At 43.3% G+C, this 16,271-nt stretch overlaps 1 pseudogene; it reads right to left on the bottom strand.

Annotated features, from left to right (window-relative positions):
- Nucleotides 1–14,809, bottom strand: part of LOC119048172 (mortality factor 4-like protein 1) — a 58,341-nt pseudogene extending 43,532 nt beyond the window's left edge.
- Between the last annotated feature and the right edge of the window lie 1,462 nt (nucleotides 14,810–16,271).

Raw genomic sequence — 16,271 nt, 5'->3', positions numbered from 1 at the left:
TCTGGAGAACTTTTCTTTGGAATCTTTAAGTTTCTTACAGAGAAGAAGACTGCAGTCTTATCTCTGTGTGCTACAATCCTGGCCGTTTTTCTGAAAACTAGGAGGGAAAGGGGCTGAGGGACTCTCTACCTAGTACGTAGGTTTTTCCTCAGCTCCCCTGTTTTCAACAGGGCAGCTCCCTCCCATCCTCTCCTAAGATCTACAACATTATGATACCCTACAATGGGGAGCTCCTTGTGTTCAAATTTTCCAGGGAATGAACATATAATGTCAAGACTGGGGGGAGGGAAGCACCGGAGGTCGCTGTCCACTGGATGGGGGAGGGGAAAAGACATGGGGATTTTCATTCTCTTTATACTACTTTCATCTAGCCTTCAGTTTTCATTTCCGGAATTAACCTACGTCTTCCATAACAGCTAACACTTCAGTTCCTGATACTTTCCAGGGTTCTGTCCTGTGAATTCCCTTGCTTCTCACTCACTGGCGCCTCCCTGCAATACTTAGATTCCAGCTTTCTCATCTCTGCTGCGTCAGTGACTGCCCCTACATCCACTACTTCCAAAGGTTTGTACCTCTAAGCGGCTCTTGTCTCCTTTCCTTTGGACTCTGTGTGTGTGTGTATTTGTGGCACTCTTCCAGACAGAAGGAATATAAATGCATATCTTTAATGTACTGTGTTCAATTGAAAATGTCTGGCATGAACTTCCAGTGAGCTTACAGGAAAATCATGCTTTATTCCAATTCATACAAATATTTGAGCATCCTTATCACACATTTAGGGAAAAATGAAGTTCCAGTCTCTATTTTTAGTAGGTATCCCAGCATTCTACAACTCTCTGAAAGTACTCCTTCCTTAATTGTCCCGGGGGCAGCACAGTGCTCTCCACGCCACGTGCATGTCCATCAGGACTCCGGCTCAGTTATTTTACGGGCTGTTTGGGAATGTCTTCTGCCATCGGTTTGTTTTGTAATTTATGTTCCCGGCTTTGGTATTAAGGGTGGGAGAGCAGTAAGCATTGTGTAATGTCATAAGTTCCCTGTAGAAATCCAAATCATAACCCTTCAGATTTTTATACTCAAAGGCTAAGGGTTGGCTGCCCAGAGAAAGTAAATGTTTTCACTAAAAGCAAAAGAGCAATTGTTTTGCAAGCACAAAGCTGTGTTCTATTCCTCTCCTAAGAGCCATGAAATTGCTCGGGGTGAAAGGACTTCAAAAGCTGTCCACTCCCACCACTCACTGAGCGCTGAGAGCACCCCACCTCCATTACTCCCCCCTCCCCCAAGAAGAGGGCCGACTCTCTACCTGAGCGCTTCCGGTGTTTTCTTCACCTTAGGCAATTTCTTCACTCTTCACAGTGTTAACTGTTCTTACTTTTGTTATCTACAGCTTATTTGGCACCAATAATGGGCCCAGCTCTCTACTAAGAGCTTCACAAACATCTCATTTAATCCTCCTCATAGCCCTGGAAGTGTTATTATTCCCATTTTGCGATTCGGAAAATTCAGAGAGGTTACCTGCTTGCCCAAGATCCCACATCTAGTAGTACATGGCAAGGCCGGCAGGTGCCCAGGGTCCATCTACCTGTGACTCCTTGCTTTTTCTATTCTTTCCTCACCCCCCATACCCCCCTCTCTATAGCCTCCACCCACTGGGACTATTTCTGTCTCTTGAGAGCAGAGCGGTAAAGCCAGACCTCTCTTCCACTTGAGCAATCTTCAGCTATTTCAAGATACTTATCTGGCGTCCTTTCCACTGGAGGCTAAAGCTTTCTTTCAAGAGGGAGAGGAAGAGAGAGATAGGGAGAGAGAGAGGCGAGGGAAGGGAGAGAGGAAGGGAGGAATATCAATATCTGTTTTAGAGTTATTAGGTGTAATTCCCCCTTTAGTTTCTAAGTTCTTTTCTTGCTTGTGGCACTTCGGGACCACTGGTCCAGCCTCACAGCAGGGCACACACTGGATCTTTTCCATGTGTGGTTAGAAGCTGGTGCCCATAGAACGGCTCTGCTCCTGCCCCAAACCCACCTTTGTGAAGGGCCACAATGGGCCTGCATTAGCTGGGGTGTCTAATATGTCAGCCTCTGAAGCTGCCCCGCACTTAATGGAGTTCCTTCGGGAGACCAGCTGAGTCCTGGGCAGAATTAATTGATTAATAAAAGGGTTCTTAAATAGACTTTGTTGTGTGCCATTAAAAGAGCTTCAAATGATAAGATTCACGTTGAGCGAATGCTCATAGTAATCCCACTAGATAGTCTGGTTCCTTGGTTGCAGATAGGTTATTTTACTGTCCTGTTCCCCAAATTTGCCTAATCACAATCTCATCAGGAGCTTATTTAAACTGCCCTGGACCTCACCCCAGACCTCCGAAGTCAGAGTCTGTGGGGGGGGGGAACCTGCGGGTTTAATAAGTGTCTCCAAGGGATTCTCATCATCACTCAAGTCTGGAAAACAGCTTTTTAAAAAGTATATCTTCTTGATTATGCTGTTACACTTGTCCTATATTTGCTCCCCTTTATCTCTCTCCACCCTGCACCCCACTTCCCTCCAGCATTTCTCCCCTTAGTTCATGTCTGTGTGTCATACATATAAGTTCTGTGGCTTCTCCATTTCCCACACTATTCTTAACCTCTCCCTGTCTATTTTGTAATAGACAAACACAACAAAGCCTATTTAAGAACCCTTTTATTAAGCAATTATTTCTGCCCAGGACTCAGCTGGTCTCCTAAAGGAACTCTATTCAGTGTGGGCCAGCTTCAGAGGCTGACATATTGGATGTCCCCAGCTTATGCAGGCCCATCATGGCCCTTGACAAAGGTGGGTTTGGGGCAGAAGCAGAACTGTTCTATGGGCACCAGCTTTTAACTACAATTTATGCTTTTTATTCCCTGTACCTCTGCCCCCATTTTCCCTCCTCCCCTTCCCGGCTAGTAGCCCTCCATGGGATCTCCATTGTGGTGATTCTGTTCCCATTCTAGTTGTTTGCTTAGTTTGTTTTTTTTCAGGTTCAGTTGTTGACAGTTGTGAGTTTGTTGTTATTTTACTGTCCATAGTTTTGACCTTTTTCTTTTTCTTAGATAAGTTCCTTTAACATTTCACATAATAAGGGCTTGGTGATGACGAACTTCTTTAACTTGACCTTTTCTGGGAAGCACTTTATCTACCTTTCCATTCTAAATGATAGCTTTGCTGGATAGAGTATTCTTGGATGTAAGCCCTTGCCTTTCATAACTTGGAATACTTTTTTCCAGCCCCTTCTTGCCTGCAAGGTTTCTTTTGAGAAATCTGCTGACAGTCTTATGGGAACTCCTTTGTAGGTAACTGCCTCCTTTTCTCTTACTGCTTTTAAGATTCTCTCCTAATCGTTAATCTTGGCTAATTGTGCTTCCTTGGGTCCAACTTCTTTAGGACTCTCTGAGCTTCCTGGACTTCCTGGAACTCTATTTCTTTTGCCAGATTGGGGAAGTTCTACTTCATTATGATTTCAAATAAGTTTTTAATTTCTTTCTCTTCCTCTTCTTCTTTTAGTACCCCTATGATTTGGATGTTGGAATATTTAAAGTTGTCCCAGAAATTCCCAAGTCTCTCCTCGTTTTTCTGAATTCTTATTTCTTTATTCTGTTCCAGTCAAATGTTTATTTCTTCTTTCTGTTCCAAATTGTTGATTTGAGTCCTGGTTTCCTTCCCTTCACTGTTGGTTCCCTGTATATTTTGCTTTATTTCACTTTGCATAGCCTTCACTTCTTCCTCTATTTTGTATCTGTACTCAACCATTTCTGGGAGCATCCTGATTACCAGTGTTGGCTATCTCATCACTTAGTTCTTATTCTGAAATTTTGGTCTGTTCTTTCATTTGGGCCATATTTCTTTGTTTTGGTACACCTGTTACAGAACAAGGGGCAAAGCCTTAGATATTCATGAGAGTAAGGCAACTCACTTTGCTGGGTTGTGGCACTGTATGTGGGAGAGGGTTCAGAGAGGGCACAATGCCACTTGCTCAGCTCTCGCCCTACTTCCAGTCACTTCTGCCGCTATCCACAAGTAAACTGGGCCCTTCTGGTGCTGATTCATGGGTGGGAGGGTTTGTGTACATTCTAGGACCCTGTGAGTTTCTCCGATGACCTCTCTTGTGAGGCTGAGAATTCTCTCAGCACCTCAACCCCCCCAGATTTTTACAGTCAGAGGTTTTGAGGCTTTAGTTTCCTGCACCGGAACCCTGGGTTGCATGGTCTGTCTCATTCTCCAGTTGTTCCTCCCGCTTAACCGCAGGCTAATGCGTGACTGCCTGTCCTACCAGTCACCGCCTCACCTGCCTGGTCCACCACCTTACCACACATCATCTCCGCCCCAGATGCCTGTCACCACTCCTACTACCAGTCTGAATGAATGTTTCTTCTTTAACTCCTTGGTCATTGGACTTCCACACAGTTTGATTTTCTGTCAGTTCTGGTTGTTTTTTATTTTTAAATTTGTCGTTGTCCTTCTTTTGGTTGTGCAAGGAAGCAAAGTATATTTACCTATGCCTCCATCTTGGCTGGAAGTCTTGGAAAACAGTTTTGAGGAGTTCCATTCCTTTTCTTTGCAAATTGGAGGGGAAACAGCTGAATCAAGATAATGATGGTTAACTTTATGTGTCATTTTGGCTGGGCCATGGTGCCCACATATGTGCTCCAATATTATTCCGGTTGTTCCTGTGAGGGAGTTTTTAGAGGATGAGGTTAACATCTCAGTCAGTGGACTTGTAGTAAAGCAGATTGTCCTCCATAATGTGAGTGGGCCTCATCCCACATTAGGCCTGAATAGAACCAAAAAGCTGCCCTCCCTGAGCAAGAGTGAATTCTTCAGCAAACTGCCTTCAACTACAACACCGGCTGTTCCCTGAGGTGATGGGTTAGAGTGTTTGAGAAGAAGAGGAGTAGACAGTTATAGAGGTTTCTGAAGGGATGAGGCGAGTTGAAAGGTAATTACTACTTTACAAGTGAACACAAGCAGACAACCACACGGTGTGACCTTGCTGTCACAATAGCTCCTAATCAAATATTTTGGGAAAGTGGCAGGGCAGAAGCTCAAGCCCATTTCAATACTTTGTTTTTAAGTCAGACTACCTGAGTTATAGCTGACATACAGTAAAACTCACCATTTTAAGTAGAATGTTGGATGAGTTTTGATGAGTGTACGAACTCATGAAATACTATGATAAACATGCAGAGTATTTCCATGATCTCAAACATTCTCTGAAACCTTTTTTAGTCACTTCCCTCTGCCATCCCCATCCCCCTCCCTCCTGTTTTGTCATTATGAATGGAATCACATGACACAAAGCTGTTTTCAGCATAATGCTCTTTCAGTATAATGCTCTTACAAGTCATCTGACACTGTGGCATCTCTCAGTAGGTTTTTCTTTTATTGCTGAGTAGTATTCCAGCATGTGGGTGTGTCCCAGTCTATCCACTCACCAGTTCACAGACATTTGGGTTGTTCCCAGTTTGGGACTCTTATGAATAACGCTGCTGTGAATCTTCCCACTCAGGCCTCTGTGCAGACAAGTGTGTTCATGTCTCTGGAGTTAATAGCTGGAGTGGGATGACTGCTTCACATGCTAAGTTTTATAAGAAATCGACCAGCTATTTTTAAAGTGGCTGGGCCATTTTGCATTCACACCAGCAGTGTAGTACAGTGTAACTTCTCTGACAAAGACAATTTACTGTAGACAGAAATACAAACACATTTATTTTATGTCATTAGCAGGAACAGAAAATGAGCTTTGCTGAAGGCCTTGCTTAAGAGCACTGAACCTGGAGTCAGAGTGAGTTAGGTACAGTACTAGATCCAACAATATTGCTTCTCCAATTCCGGAAAGTCTCTAGATCGCTCCAAGCCTAATTTCCCTAATTGAAGTACAGATATAATGCTTTCTCCCTGTCTGGGGAGTTTGTGAGGATTAAATCAGACAAAACACATAAAGCACTTAATGCAGAACCTGGTACATCATAAATAATATAAATTACTCTTATTATTCTAATTACCTTCTTTGGAATAGCATTTGTTGCAATAGGGTTTAACAGTGTCAGAACACATACAACAGATTTTACCTCTTTGGGATTTCTTTGGGACAATAATTTACAATTCAGTAAAGCCACAGGGAGCTGAAAAGCATGTTTTGTCTTTAGAAGGAAATATTTGTACTTATTTGGAACAAACAACCAGCAAGTCTTTTTATGGCCTCTATAAACTTTTTGGCCTCAGTTTTCTGGTCTGTGAAACAGGAATTATAATTCTCGTCCTAACCCTCTCACAGGTTTGATATGAAGATTGAAGAAAAAACTCAACATTATAAACTGTAAAGTATTACAGAAATAGTCACCACCATGAAAGTTTTAGAAGAAAACCTTCGCAAGAGAAGATTTAGTTTGAAATTATTAGATAACTGTATTCTTGAAAATTTTTCCCTTTTTCTAATGTTACATAATAATAAAAATAAACTGATAGTTGGGGAAAATTACAAGAAAATGCTGTTAACATCTCAGGTGTAAGAAACTGCAACCAGAGAGGCCGAGCTAGCAGACAGGTCCCAAACCAGCACTCAGGGCGCCTTCCTGTCCCTGCAGCGGGTTAACAAGTGGAATTCCCTGCAGTGCTTCAGTAGGCCATAGGAGAGTGGTGTGTTTCTGTGCATCTGAACGTCTGCATTCAGTTGCCTACTGAGATGACTCGTGAGTTGCAACGTGCTGCTCGAAATCCTTTTTGGGAGCCTATTAACGGCAGGAGAAAAGCCATCTCACAATGGCATTTTTGTCACACTAGGGGAGTTCTAAGGGAAATGGGAATTATTTAACTCTCCGTTGGAGCCATGTGGGGGGACAGCATACACAGTACAGAAGTGCATTTGGGAAGAGAAAGGTTATGTGTCTTTGAAATGAAAAAGAATTAATTGGGCCTTTTATAATTTATGAGCACTGCCAGGCAGTCAGCCTGAGCTTCGAGGTCATGTTCTTTTCCTCGGGACCCGATCTTGAGGGTTTGGCCCTCCCTTGTGGAGGGAGCCTAATTTCACCTCAACTGCCCGGCCCGAGGAGGAGGTAGAGGAGGGAGGCTTTGACACAGCTGCCTAATGTCGTCCATGTGGACTCCCAAATGGAGACGCTGAGCATTTCTTCTGTAATGAGTTGCTTCTCTGCTGAACAAAGTCAGAGCACTTACCATACATTTTTTTTAAAACTCAGAAATAAATGAATTAAATTGTATTTTTAATTTGCTAGTGGATAAATGTTTTCACCCATTATTTTAACATATGTTTTTGGTGTGAACATTCTGACTATCTAGACTGAATTTACTGTGCACAGCCAGACACACAGGACACCTGGTTTACTCACAGCTCGGCCTGAGGTGCCACGCGCCAGAACCCCACCCCCGATAGTCACGTTCATGAGCACGGCCATACTTCTTCTCATGATAGTTCTGTAGAAAGTATTCCATATGCATTTCTTTAATTTTACAAATGAGAAAACTGAGGCCCAGAAGGTGAGATAACTTACCCAACATTTCACAGCTGGTAAGCAGAAGAAAGAATTGAAAATTCAGGTCCTCTACTAGAAAAACAAACTGTGAAAGTTACAGGGTTAGGGGGGTTTACCCCGGAATATATTAACCAGCTTTGTATCCAATTTAGCAATTTCATTCCAGTAGTATTATATGTGAATTTCCTTAGAACCAGCTTATCATTTGTCAGTTTCCTCAGTAGTGAGTTTAATAAATCTTTGACATGTAAAAATAAAAGGGAAGAAAGAAACGTCAGGTCCTGCTCTATCTGCTATATGGCTTCTGCCAGATAACAGATGTGCACTCCCAAAGACCTGAGGACATGAAGCCTCTGGCTGGGGTCGGTGACCTCAAGGAAAACCGCCGGAATACCTCAATTGTTCTTCAAGGAAATCAACCGCAAAATTAGGGCACGCATTTCAAATATTACTAATTTCCTTAACCTGATGTAGGTCTGTAATCCCCAAGTTTCTTAATATATTTATAGTTTATTTACTTAAAGTTGTTTATAGCATATTTCTTAGGATAGTAAGCACCTTAAATTTATTACCAGCCGTGCTATTCAGTGTTGCTTTTAGACACACCTAAAACATTGTTCAAACTTCCATGTGTATTCCCCATTTTTAGTGCTCTAAACGTTGGGGAGCATATTCTTTATCTATAGTTTCAAAACTTCATAAAATTTGCTGTTCTCTTCCTCCTAAAATTTGAACACTCAGTGTCTGAGTTTCTCCCCGTAAGCAAGCCTCTTCACTGTAGAGCTGACGTGGGACATTTCACAGATGAAAGGGAAGAGAAAACGCACGCTCCCGGGCCCCTTCACAGGCCGCCCTCTCATTGGACCTTGTCTGCCTCCCTGCTGCCCTGCAGGGCTGCTGACGGGACACCTGCTCCTCCCTCTTTTCAGTGGAGAAACTGATAACCAAGTAGATGTCAGCCTCTTTCCTGACCTTTGGTTAAGTACACAACACTGTTAATAGGCTAAAACATACCCTACCTTTCTGATGAATGCAAACATCTTAATCTGAGAAAGCTGTTACATTAAAAAAAAAATTCTGAGCAGAATCGAGCAGAGCATGTAGGAGACTTAGAAAATGACCACTTTATGGGGGTTTCTATGGAGTGCAGTGGAACTGGCCACGGAAATACCTGTAGGTCCCAGGGCGGGCCCCAGACCTAATGAATGAGGCTCTTAAGGAGGAGCCCAGGAAACTTCAGTTTAACAGGGGATTCCATGCAAGTAGTCAAACTGTTCTCTCCTAGAAAGGTGCAGCGCTGCAGACTGGAGCTCAGGTGATTCATGACACCTCACCTGTGATACAAAATCCTACTTAAAAATAGGAGCAATCTAAGCACGCCAATAAAATTCACATAAGCTGTCACAAAAACAAAATACTTTGAAAGAAAATAAATAATAAATTAGGTTTAAACTTAAAACATAAATCAACTAGACTTAAACCTTAAAAAGGAACAATATTAGAGACTTCCTTTTCTGAATAGTCTAAAACACAAACAAAACCCCAAACAAACAAAAACTCCCACCCATCTAATCAAATACTGGCTGCCTGAAAGAATAGCAGTAGCTGTTCTATCTGCTTGTTTGTGATTTGGAGAAAGCATTTCTGTTCCCCATAAAGTAGTAGAAAGAGATGATCTGATTAGAGATCTGTGGGCTCCTCCTCTCTGGGGCCTCTAGAAAACCTTTGGTTTTTGACCTGCCTGAGAAATGTTTAGATATCCACATGGACAATCAGATAATCTCCCAAATGCCTTTCCCTTGGTCTAACTCAATTCAGATCACTGTGTTTGTCTGAGAGAAACCCTCAGAGAAAACATTCAGGCCAAATGATCTCATGCCTGGATTTTGTAAAACAATATGTGCACAAGACCAGAATTTATGTGATCACCGGATATGTGCCATTCCCAAACCCAGCGCCAGGATATTCTTCAACAACGTGGCTTCTTTGCCGCATCTGAGTCACTTCTTAGGCCTGGGTCCAGGACAGTCTGCAGACCCCTGGCCACCACACAGGCCACATAAGGAAGCAGTTCTGGACTGTTTCTAGGAATGGCGTCTTTTAAAGTTATTTTACACTTATCTCACCCATTCTGCTATCCCAGATGGTTTTTAAAGGAGGGCCAGCAGAGCTGAAAGTGATGTTTAATTTTTCCTCCAAGTAATTAAAATTTTCTTTTGTGTCCAACTGAGAGAAAAATCAAAGATGTGCTGCGGTGATAATGCCTGACAACCCCTGGGGACATTGGACTAGTCTCTTGGGGCAAAATTCTGAGATTTACTTGATGTTTGGGGGGATTAAGCACCTTTGCGCCCCTGTATGAGGGGACATATGGAGGATTAAGACTTCTTTTCCAGAGAGATTGAAGCCATAGGAAAAGTGGGTCTGGATTAAACCTGTGACCACGGACAACTGATAGGAGCACTTCCGTGCGCTGGAGTTTAGTAGATTATGTTACTGTGGTTGAAAAGCTTTGACATTATCTTCCCGGTTGTCACTTCTGGAAGGGCTGTCCTCTGTGTGGTAGATATGACCCACTCGTGTGTTTTTCTATTGAGGAGTCAGAGAGAGTCACTCTGTGCTCTGTGTCTGGAGAAAAGGCTGCTGTTTTCAGACAGGCCTACTCAGAAAAGCATCCTGGAGGCTGGTCTGGGCTCTCCAGAAGGAGCCACCTCCAATCTGGGGGCCATAGCATGATACCTGGTAGCCCAAATTACCCTCCATGTTGCCTGCCCAAATACTTCTTTTGACTTTATTATAGAATCTGACATCCCACCATTGGATATTCATTCAGTTGATCGTTCTCTGTAAGAGAACGAGTTTGGGTCCTGGAATGCTCTTCGAGTAGCCCTTGGTACCTTACTAAGCTGGTCCTATGAAAATCAGGTGACACTTCTTACGGAAAGCTTTTCCATTTGGGGACACAGGCCTGCTATGGGGCCTCTGGGTTTAGGGCTGTGCTGCTCCTTCCTGTTTGTGGTTAGCATTTTGTATCACACTCTGTGAAGGTAGGAACTGTGTATTGTTTGTGGCTGTAACCCCACTGGGCTTGGCACATAGTATTTAGTCCACACTTTCAGTCAAATGAGCCCCAGCATTTGAAACTGTGAAATGGGGTAACAGTGGCAATGGTGCCCTTCTCGGGGTGTCTGTGAGCCTGAGGTGAGGTGGTCCATGTCAAAATGTTGGTCGGCTGTAAAGAACTATGCAAATGGAAGTCTTTATAATAACTTGTCAGGAGGCAGGAGAGAAGTCCCAGGAGGGCCACCACAAAACTTGCCGTTTTGAATATTTTTCTGGGGCCAGTTCTACATGATTAAATTTAGAAGTCACTACCCACAGGACTTTGCTCTGCCTTTGTACCAAGATTCTTTGCCCCGTGTACACCTGGGAGAGGTGTTGCCAGAGTTCATCTTTCTTTAGAATAAACAACCAGAGGTTGGAAAATTAGACACTAATTCTTGCAGAATCTGTTTGTGAACTAGTTTGGTAGATAATTATAGTAAATATTAAGGTTAAGAGCTTAAGGCAAAAAGAAACAAAAATGTGCTTGTTGCCTATTTAGACCATGATAGAGTGGGAGACTGGAGCGAATTACAGAGAAGATGCCAGTTGTTTCATCCTCTCCCATGTCAGCTCCTTAGAGAATTCGCCTCCCCTCCCAGCCTCTGTTCACAGCTGTTTGAACAGGGTTGGAAAGCCACAGTTCAAGCCTTCTCACCTTGAAGAAGTAAAGCTAATGCCATTTGGACAGCCAAGTTGGAACAGAGACACTAAGAAAGAGTCTACCTTGGTAATAGTAACAGAGAGTCCATGTTGTGAAGCCCTAGCACACACCCAAAAAAGGCAGACAGACAAGATACCTTAGCCTTGACCTGACATTTCACCAGGCCCATCTACATGTCAGGGAACACTCTCAGAAAGCACGCTTCATTTAAAAGGTAGGTAAAATGCAGTGGGAGTGAAGAGGATTAGAAAGTAACACACCCGTATGTAAATACGATGGAAGAAAATAGGAAATTTAATGGTGCTTACTTATGGTAGGACTAAAAGAAGTTTTTGCAGATTCTGGAGGGACTTTCCATGTTCATTCAAGTTCTTTAGAGACTGATGATGCTGGTGACTTCTATCTGTTAAATTGGTATGAAAAATACATCGCCTGAGGTAATGAAGGGTGGAAATGGAGGTTAAAAAGAGAAAAGATTCCTGTGTAAGACTGAGGTTGAGGAGGTGAAGAAAGTGGTGAGGGAGGAATAGAAAGGTTGCGACCCAGGCTTGTCATCTGTGGCACTGAGTCTGGCTGCTGTCTGGGGTTGGTGGGAAGAAGGACTTTGATGGAGCTGGGGGAGCGGAGATGGCTGTGTACAGTTTCCTAAGTCATATTTATAACTGGGTTTTGCCGATTTGGAGATAGGGTTTGTCTTTGAAAGGCGGGGTCACAGGAAATTTGGATTGCTGTCACACGGTAAGCATAAAATACCATGCTGTACATACAAGGCTGGACTATGATGTATCTTTACATTGCAAGACTCCCAGAGGCCTCTGCTGTATGATTATGTTCTTATTGTTTCTGCCGATGGAGCTTCAAAGGCCCTCCTCTCATGTTCTTAAGGCCCCAGAATCCTTATTTGTACTTGTGCCTTCTTTTCCTTTGTCCAAATCATCTGTTCTTTTTTCAAGTATTATATAGTTTTTCGCTTTTGCTTTGTTTTTCTACCAACCTCCTGTTTACTTTTTAGAAAACTTCCTTTTAGATTTTTTCCCATTTTTTAAAAATAGCTGGTCCCCCAACACCTGCAACCAGAGAGGAAGCAGGCGCCCATCTTCCCCGTGTGCCTGCCTTGCTCGCCTGTGGCGCAGGCTCCGCTCCATGTCTTAGAGTGATGTGAAGAGTTTAAAAGACTGTCACCCTTAGGCCATTTGCAAAGTGTTCATTCTGTAAGTACAAAGTTGAAGTGAATTTCAATGTCAGTTTATCTTAGCTTCCCATTTGTTGTTCATTTAAATGATAAATACACTCAATTTATTGCTCTAATCTTGTACAAGCTGAACTTGGGATCTGCCTGAACACTCTGGTCCTTGTCCAAGTGCACAGTTTCCAATGATTACCTCCTCACAGCTCTTTGCTGTGATCCAAGGTCCTTCCTTATTTGCCAAACCGTATATTATGTGGGGAGATTGGTGGTGCTTGTGGTTTTCTTTTTGGCTACTTCTTTACTTTCATAAATAAAAAATAAGCTATGCAGTACTCTCAGGCAGTAGGTCATCAGATCTCTCCATTTTTTCTTTAATCAAATGCTCAACCAGGCACAGTGCTTGATCTGGGGGATTGTCATCTTGGTGATGACAATCATAGAAATGGTGACGACAATGACCTGCTCTCATGCTGCTCACGGTCCTGCACAGGAATCATAAAAAAGGTCTCAACAGCCTCAGGCGCAACCCCAGAGGGCTAGTTTGACCTCAGCCTCAAAGAAGAGGATTGTGTTATTCATTACTTTAATTTTACTACATCTTCCTTCACGTCATCCATTTTTTTTTGAAATTTGAAGAAAAAATTTATTGAAGGTCTGAAAAAGAACTCCTAAAAGATTGGCTTTTCCAGAAAACTGTAGCTACACAAAGCATTGCATCTATCATGTTAAAATGTGAATTAGACACAAATACAAAAACCATGAACAAGCCACCGCTCTTCCACAACCTGAGCGAAGATAAAATGCCGATGGAATAATGTGGGCGACTTGCAAAGGATAAACTCTTTACTTTAAACACCAATAAAAAATAAAAGGAGCACAAATGTGATCAGTTATATACACTGACTTGAGCCTCTGGCACTGGATTGGAGTGTCCGTCATAGCATCGACATACATTCCAAAAGTGCAGAGTGTCAAAGGAAGGGAACCGCCAGCATTCAAAAGCAGCTTTGTCAACTAGGCAATAGAACACTCTACAGTATGTCTCTTCGTTGTCCATCAATACACTGGAAGCAACTTTAAAATGATTTAAAAAGAAAAGAAAAGAAAAGAAAAGAAAAAAGAAAAGAAAAGAAAAGGAAAAGAAAAGAAAAGAAAAGAAAAGAAAAGAAAAGAAAAGAAAAGAAAAAAGAGCTGTAACCCCTTTTATTTTCTCTGTTCGAGATCAAACAGAAAACAAACATCAGGTCAGTTAGACACTAACACTTTCCAAGTACACCGTGTGTACAAGAGAAGGACTAAGAACAGGAACCTGTCACAGAGATCCACACCAGGGTGGATGTGAGCGCCTCTCCCAGCTTTCCGGTGGTGCTCAGGAGGGGCCCCTTCATAATCGCTGGCACCAAAGTTGCAGAATTCTTTGCCGGGCACTTTAGGAAATCATGAAGATAATTCAGTAATAAAGCAACGCTCTTCTCCTCCAGAGGTGTGTAGGCCAGCATCACTCCAATTCGCACAAACAATCTCAGTAGATGTGGTGCTCAGTACACCTGGGACATGTGTGCGTCCAGGGTGGTCTTCGAGGATCTCAGCCTTTGAGTACTGCAGAGGATACCGCACACTGCAGCCTCTGCAGCCTCTGGAACCTGCAGAGTAGCTGAGTGCCCAGCATTACATTGAAGTGCTCCTTTATCCCTGAGACGACTTCACTGACAGGTACCCTTTATTATCTGTGTTTCCTCCAGATTTCTTGTGATTTGCATAATCCTCCAGAATGGAATCCTCATTCTTCTTGGAAGGAAGATAAATGAGCCAGGCAATGAGTTCCCAGCCGTCCAAGAGCCACAGTTTCACTTCTTCAGGAATCGTCGTCATTTTGACTTCAACCCTGTTTATGAATGTTTCCCCGTTTTCAACAGTGGGATCTACTGGAGCTCTCTTCTTCCAAGGAGGCGGAGGTGTCTCACTGGTACTGGCGCCGTCTCCATTTCCAGGCGTTTTCTGTTTGTTCTGTTTTGTTTTCACCTCAATGTTTTTCTGTTGCATACCCACTGTGTTCTTTCCTGGGGCGGCCCCTCTCTTCTTCCCCTCTGCAAACCGCTCCAGAATGGCTTTCTGGAGTTCTCACTGTTTCTGCAGATTTGTGTGCACGTATTTGAGTACTCTGCTCTCTGGGGCCCATTCACCCCAATTTCTATTCCAGCCACTGTAATGTATGAAGTATTTCACTTGTTTGTCCTTTATGGCCCCTTTTACACACACTGCTTCATAAAGAAGAGGCCCATGGAAGCATAGCACTCACTCTTCCTCCTGGAATTTAAGCTCCAGGTCCTGCTTTGGCACCATTTACAGGGATCTGCCGCCCCCCACTTGCTGCCCCACCCAGCTCCACATCAGATGCTGTGTGCAGCACTAGCTCTACATCCTGGGCACCTCCTGCACATCATGTTGACATCATTGTTAAATTTAAGATCATTTCTTGTTATGCTCAGCAATGATGAAGACCTTTTGCTCAGTATCTCCTAATGAGAACTCTACATATATTTTAGTACAGTAGCAATCACACTGCCCTTTTCTGTTTTTTTAATTCCATCATTTATCTCTTTTTAAATGTATTTTATTGATTATGCTACTGCAGTTGTCCCATCTTTGCATCATTTATCTCTTGAAGGTCTTATTTGTCAGGTGCTCCTACAGAGCTCATTAATATCGTCAAGCACCTAACTCGTCCCTAAGGGTTCTCCTTGACTTGAGAGAGAATAGCGCATTAGGGCACATCTGACCGATAGTGAACAGCGTTTGAAAGAGCTATTTTTAATTTTCTGGGGGAGAAGATTATGTTCTGTAGGTATCACATGTGTTCTCTTTTGGACAATGTGTTTGCTCAGTTGGACTAGGTTAAAGGAGCTAAAAAGCCCCAACAAATATTCGTCATTGGCAACTAGCGCAGCCCCGGATCACGCTAGGGATGGTGCAGCATCCGAAGGAAGTTCAGTGCCTGACCTCATATAAACGAAAGGTGTCGTTACCATAAGCGGTGCTGTCGTTACAGTCCTGTGTCCCTAAAGGCCTCAGCTGAGAGTAACGACCGACTCTGCATGTGAGCACTGAGTCACACACACCCTCAGTCCTGCAATGCTACGTCTCAGCCTTCATGCTCTGTGTGAATGCTCCCATCCTATTGCGTCTGGAGGAAGCCTTCTAATACATGCCATAAAGCTCCTGCTCCTAGCTGGTCACAGCCTCTGGGTCTTTGAGGGCAGCTGCTCTGCAGGTCAAAAGTCCCTATTTTCCTCAAGAATTCCTTACATGCTCTCTGGGCTGCTAGATTCTCAATCCAATCGGACAGTAAACCCTGCATTTCTTCCTTCGTTGTATCTCTTTACCTTGGCATCTTCTTTCTTTCTCTTCTAACGTCTCTATACCTATAGTTCTGTGAAAACTAACTGCCTCTCCATAGACATGATCAGATGATGGGAACCTTGGGAGATAAAACAGCAGACTCACTTTCACCATTGCCTTTTGGAGGACACGTGGACAAAACAATGGGATAAACACTGCCACTCACTTTGGGGCAGGACTTCATGTGATATCTAGTTTTAGCTCTACCTGCAATTTGCAAAAGAGACCAGGACCAAAACTTTCGGACACAGGGAAGCAGTGCACCTCTGCAAGTCTGAGGAAAGAGCTGAGTCTAGGCAGAAATAGCTGCACATCCCTTAGAACACAGCCCTCCCTCAAACGCCAGCGATGGCTCCCAACTGCGTTAGGTGTGGAACCTAAACTTCCGAGCTGCCTTTGAAGCATG

Source organism: Artibeus jamaicensis, unplaced genomic scaffold (genome assembly GCF_021234435.1).
Source record: "Artibeus jamaicensis isolate MK-2021 breed Jamaican fruit bat unplaced genomic scaffold, CSHL_Jam_final contig_373, whole genome shotgun sequence".
NCBI classification, from domain to species: Eukaryota; Metazoa; Chordata; class Mammalia; order Chiroptera; family Phyllostomidae; genus Artibeus; species Artibeus jamaicensis.
This window is presented reverse-complemented; position numbering and strand designations above follow the sequence as displayed.